This window comes from Otolemur garnettii, unplaced genomic scaffold (genome assembly GCF_000181295.1).
Source record: "Otolemur garnettii isolate 467f Iridium unplaced genomic scaffold, OtoGar3 scaffold00012, whole genome shotgun sequence".
Classification (NCBI taxonomy): domain Eukaryota; kingdom Metazoa; phylum Chordata; class Mammalia; order Primates; family Galagidae; genus Otolemur; species Otolemur garnettii.
In genome coordinates, this window is record NW_003852407.1 from 29,386,407 (window position 1) to 29,392,325 (window position 5,919).

Consider the following 5,919-nt stretch of genomic DNA (forward strand, 5'->3'; position numbering starts at 1 on the left):
CGGTTTTTCTTTATTGAGAGTCTCACTATGTCGCCCTCAGTAGAGTGCTGTAGCACATCACTGCTCACAGCAACCTCAAACTTTTGGGCTTAAGCGATTCTCTTGCCTCAGCCTCCCAAACCGGAGGGACTACAGGCGCCTGCCACAACGCCCGGCTATTTAAGTTTTGGTTGTTGCAGTCGTTTAGCTAGCCCGGGTCAGGTTCGAATCCGCCCCTTTTGGTGTACGGGGCTGGCGCCGTAACCATTGTGCTATGGGTGCCAAGCCTGTTCTATGGTTTCTATAAGCTTTTGTGCTATGATGCACAAGGAAGAACGTGTACAAGAAGAGGTTGAAAGCCTACATTTTGGGGAGGCGCTGGAGGGCGGTGCGTGGAAAGGGAGAAAAGGAGCAGCTCATCTCCCTTCCCTTACTTGGTTCAGTCGAAGATCAAAGGCACTTGGACTAGACACCGCGTATAGAAGAAGTACCAGAAACCTACCAGGGGACCGTTTCCGACAAATTTTCAAGATAAATCACCACTGCCGGGTGCCTGGGTGGTATTATTCCGAGAGCGGACCCCAGGAAAGGCAAGCGCCCGCCGCTAGGGGGCATCGCCGCCTCCCGGCTAGACGCCCACCCGCGGAGGCGCGCACGCGAGGCCTCCCATCGCGCCTGCGCTGAGGATGGACGCTGGCTTGTCTTTCCCCGACGCCCAGCCGTCCGGGCCCGGGTGAAAAATTGCGTGACACGCTGCGAGCGTGGCGGCCATCTTCGTCTTCTGGGCACGTCAGCTGAGCTGCTTAGGGTTGAAGACGAGAGTTGCGCAAGCGCACCCCAGACGGTCACAGGTAACTCCCATCTGACGGGCGAGGCGTCGCCGTCGTCGCCGGAAGTTTGGTGTTTGCGCCGCGGGGGAGGCGGCGGCCGCGGCAGAAGCAGCTGAGTGTCTCCCGATACCCGGATGTGAGGCGATCGGCTGGCTCCAGTCGGACCCTCGGCTGGGCAAAAAAGAAGGTACGCGAGCGTCCCTGACGGTTCCCGCCGCCCATGTCTTCACCTCCCTTCGCCAGCTAAGGGGGACGATTTTCCCTCTTCCTGTCCCACCCTCTGTGGCGTGTTGCCTCGCACGCCTCTTCCTACTGCTCTGGTCCCTGCTCCTCGCTCAGCCAGAGGGAGGTGGGAGGCTCCGAGATGCCGTCGCCTGAGGTAAGCAATCTGCACGCCCGGCTGCCCAATCGCCGCGTCACCTGCCGCTGCTGGCTGGGCGGTCAGACATAATGTGGGCCATGACCGCGGACGGGTCAGGGCCAGAGTTCGCAGGGCGGCCGTGAGGGCTTGTAGAGCCCCGGGGTGGCGTGCAGCCATTGCCTGTGCTGTGGCGGCGTCGGCACCGGCCCCGCAGGTAGCCCCGCTCCCTGTCGCTTCCTCCGGGGTTCTTTCTTCCCGGCGTTGTCCCCGAGCCAGCCCCACTAGCCGTCGCGGAGCTGCGGTTCCTGCGGTTTGCTCGCCTGCCCCCGCTGCAACCCTCTGACCCGGCCTGAACCCGGAGGCCTCTGCAGTCTGCGGAACGGGATGCGGGGGATCCTGGTTTTCCAGTCATTAGTTGGGCAGGGGAGCGATGGCCCGGGCCCAAGGTCATGCAGTAATTGGGGTTGGAGGGTGAGGTCCGGATACAGGTAGGGCTGCTATGGGCTCAGTGGGTGCATTGAAGGCTGTAACGAAGTTTAGAACGGTAGAGAGATGAGAGCAGAAGGGAATTGGGTCCTCGATTTCTATTGCTGTTCCTAACATTAACAGCAGACGTTTATTTTGCACAGGCTGAATGGGATAACAAGTTCAAAAATTAGTGGCCCCCTTCCCCGCCTAAAGGATGTGTCTGAAAAACCCGCGCGGATAGTATTTGCTGCGGGTGGTGGAGGACGCGGCGGGGAAGCGGCAAGAGGAGGAGGAGCAGGAGGAAGGAGTTTAGGCATTGGGATTTAGGAAGTACTATGAACCGTGTTTTCTGTAATCTTAGCTGAAAATGGGATTCTTTTGGCAGGAAGTATTACACTTGCAGCACACAGTATCTAACTAGTATTACATAGTGATATCTTAATAGCTTTTGCAAAGAACAAAAGCACTACTTAGTGGAATAATAAGATGTGGGTGGATTTTTCCTCCCACCTAAACGTTAATTTTTTAAAAACTGGATGAAACACGAATTTCAGTGTTTCATCCAGTTTAGTGTAACATCCAGGTTGCAGTTAGCTGTGCTTATTTCACCCTCTTATCTGATTAGATCTTTACGCGCTGTTTTACGCACAGCACTGATAGCAAAGGAATTTCTCTTTTTAAATTTGAAAACCTTAAAAATTCTCACCACCTTGACATCAGTGGAATTAGATATCAGAGTAGGATGAGAAGTGTTTTAAAAGTGCTTAATTTGGAAGCTGCAAATTCAGGTCTGAAGCATGTGAGGAAATGAAGAAAGTAGAACTGTAATATAGCCACTTTTCCCTAATAGGCAGAATGCAGATTAGGCCTCTTAGGTCAGATGTGTGACTTTGGAAACACAGTTCTTGCAAGAAAATTTGCTCTGGCTCATGAGTTTCTACACCCACCTTAGTCATTCCTGACTGAGGAAAATATGCTATCATTTCACCTTGCTCAGTTAGTGTTATAATTCTGTAGTCACTAAGGGTTTTGTTAAACATCTGCCCCATACAAAGTTTTGTGCTGGTGTTTAATTTGATAAATTATGCTTCACAGAAGAACTAAAAAAAGAACCTAATTAATGAATGCTATTAACTCCCTTTGCTGGATGGCCTTTTTAAGCTGGGTAATTCGTTATAGGGCAGAGTCCATTTTGTTTGTTCTAATAATGATGGTGACCAATGTTGCATAATTCACAATAATGGATTTTTTATAGTATTAAATATTTTTTCTTGACTTTTATTGTTAGATTATGTTCCACATAGAATTCTTTGAATATTCTTTACTGAAAATGGTAAGTTTAGATGATAGTTAGGAACCAACTACCCTATAGTAAAATTAAAACTGGATAAAAGTAAATAAAAAATTTACTCAAGGACTATGTTAACCTTTCCGAAACCCAAACTTTTGTGTTTTTGTGTGTTTGATTCAGTGAAAATTCTTTTTTTTTTTGAGACAGAGCCTCAAGCTTGTCCACCTGGGTAGAGTGCCGCAGCATAGCTCACAGCAACCTCCAACTCCTGGGCTCAAGCCAGTCTCCTCCCTCCACCTCCCAAGTTGCTGGGACCACAGGCGCCCGCCACAATGCCTGGCCATTTTTTTTGGTTGCAGCCATCATTGTTGTTTGGCGGATCCGGGCTGGATTCGAACCCACCACCTTAGGTGTACGTGGCTATCGCCTTAGCCGCTTGAGCTACAGACTCAGAGCCTGAAAATTCTTTAGCTCTATTTCTGTGTAAGCTCTGTGTTATAGGCCAGGTGCCTGTAGCTCAGTGGTTAGGGTGCTGGTCACATGTACCGGGGCTGGTGGGTTTGAACCCAGACCAGGCCTGTTAAACAAAAATAATAATATTAACAAAAAAATAGCCCGCCTGTGGCTCAGTGAGTAGGGCATCAGCCCCATATGCTGAGGGTGGAGGGTTCAAACCGGCTTGGCCAAACTGCAACAAAAAATATGGCGGGTGCCTGTAGTCCCAGCTATTTGGGAGGCTGAGGCAAGAGAATCACTTAAGCCCAAGAATTTGAGGTTGCTGTGAGCTATGATGCCATAGCACTACACCGAGTGACAAAATGAGACTTTGTCTAAAAAAAGAAAAAAGTTCTGTATTACATTATACTGCTGGTAATTAGCTTTGGCAAATACAACCTTCTGTTAACCCAGCCATCCTCTTTTCTTTTGGGGTGGGGGGATATCTTTTGCTTGATTGCATTAGAGTACATCTGAAGAAAGCAAGATTTGTATCTTCTATTGTCAGCTTCTGTAAACATTTATGACAGCATATGTAACTAACGATATATGGAAATAAGACTGAGGAAGTGAATAGAAAGATACCAAGTATTACTTTAATGGTTCTCAAACTTTCAGTTCTCAGGATTGATCCCCTTACACTCTTTAATAATGATGTAGGACTCCAACTAGTTTTTGTTTATATGTATTATATTGGTTAATAGCGTCTGTATTAGAAATTAATTGAGGCTGGGCATGGTGTCTCTTGCTTGTAATCCCAACACTTCGAGAGGTCAAGGCAGGGGGATTGCTTGAGGCCAATAGAGTGTATACCCTGAGCAACAGAGTGAGACCCCTTCTTTACAAAAATGGAAAAATTAGCAGGGCATGGTGGCACACCTCTAGTCCCAGCTATTTTGGAGGCTGGGATGGCTGCTTGAGTCTTGGAATTTGAGGTTGCTGTGAGCTATGAAGACACTACTGCATTTTAACCCAGGTGACGTAGTGAGACTCTTGTGTCCAGAGAAAGAAAAGAAAAATCAATTTAATATATATTTGTTAATTCATTTGGAATAACTGAAAAACCAATTACAGGTTAATTTAAATGACATTTTAAGTTTTTAAAATTGTTTTAGAGGTAGGTTTCACTTTGTTGCCCAGGCTGGTAATCTTCCTGCCTCAAGAAGGAAGGCACTCTTTCAGCTTAATATAGATAGCATTTTTATGCTAACAACTACATTCCAAAACAAGAAAATTGTAAAATACAACTGTATTACATCTTTATAAATCTTCTTAATGGTTGGCCTATGGAAAACAACTGGAGTCTGCTGTCAACTTCTGGTTGAAATATATGAGTAAAATCCTGGGACCACAGGCGCCTGCCACAAGGCCCGGCTATTTTTTTTTGTTGCAGCAGTCATTGTTGTTTGGCAGGCCCGGGCTGGATTCGAACTCACCAGCTCAGGTGTATGTAGCTTGAGCCACTTAGCCTTAGCCACTTGAGCCACAGGTGCCACGTGGACATGTGGTAATTTGTTAAAGGTTAGTTACAATGCAGAATCTGAAACTATAGCTATATGTCTTTTGTACTCTTGCATTAAAATTCATTGGTCTATTTTTTTTTTTTTTAAGACTCCTGCTTTGTCGTTCTGGCTATAGTGGAATGGGGTCATAGTAGTCACTGCAACCTCAAACTCCTGGGCTCAATTGATCTTCCTGGTTGAGCCTCTGGAGTAGCTGGGATTATAGGCCTCAATCCATCTAAGCTGTGGTGCTTGGCTTCTTTTGTACTTTGAATTGAACGTTTATCCTTATATGATTTTGATCTCAGGAACCTCTTGAAAGGGCTTCCTGAGGGTCCCCATCGGCTTAGCATTGCTGATTTAAGATGAGTAATTCAATGTTTGGAATTAATGCAGTTAATTAAAACTGAAAGGGATAATGATACAGTACTAAGGCAATGGAGTTGGCAGGTAGTTAAATGAATCCAGGAGTAACTAAGTAAATATTTTATCTTCTTTTTTCATAAAAAATAGTATATGGGTATACTTAATACGTGTTTACATTGCAAGCTTTTTTAAGGACTTAGGAAAAGTTTCTTTTGCTTGATTGTATTAAAGTACATCTGAAGAAAGCCAGATTTGTATCTTCTATTGTCAGCTTCTGTAAACATTCATGACAGCATATGTAACTAACTTATGGTAATAAGACTGAGAAAGTATCATCTTTAGAGATGATTGAAAGGTAAATGTAACTTTTTTTCCCTCTACAGATGGTATGGTCTTTTATTTTTTTTGAGACAGAAAAAATGGAATGTTTTCTGTGCCATTGCGTCAAAGCTCGCAGCAACCTCAAACTCACTCTGTGCCCTGGGTGGAGTACTGTGGCATCATAGCTCACAGCAACCTTAAACTCTTGGGCTGAAGCCGTTCTCTTGCCTTAGTGTCCCTAGTATCTGCATATCTGGGACTACAGGCACCTGCCACAATGACTGGCTGGGGTTTTTTTTTTTTTTT

General features: G+C 46.0%; 1 protein-coding gene across 1 annotated transcript in view; it reads left to right on the forward strand.

The window, feature by feature from the left end:
* Positions 1 to 833: 833 nt before the first annotated feature.
* Positions 834 to 5,919, forward strand: part of ESCO1 (establishment of sister chromatid cohesion N-acetyltransferase 1) — a 78,129-nt gene continuing 73,043 nt past the window's right edge. Inside the window, exon 1 of the mRNA XM_003784790.3 lies at positions 834 to 996. The gene's annotated coding sequence lies outside the window, so the exon portion shown is untranslated. The remainder of the gene's footprint in view (positions 997 to 5,919) is intronic.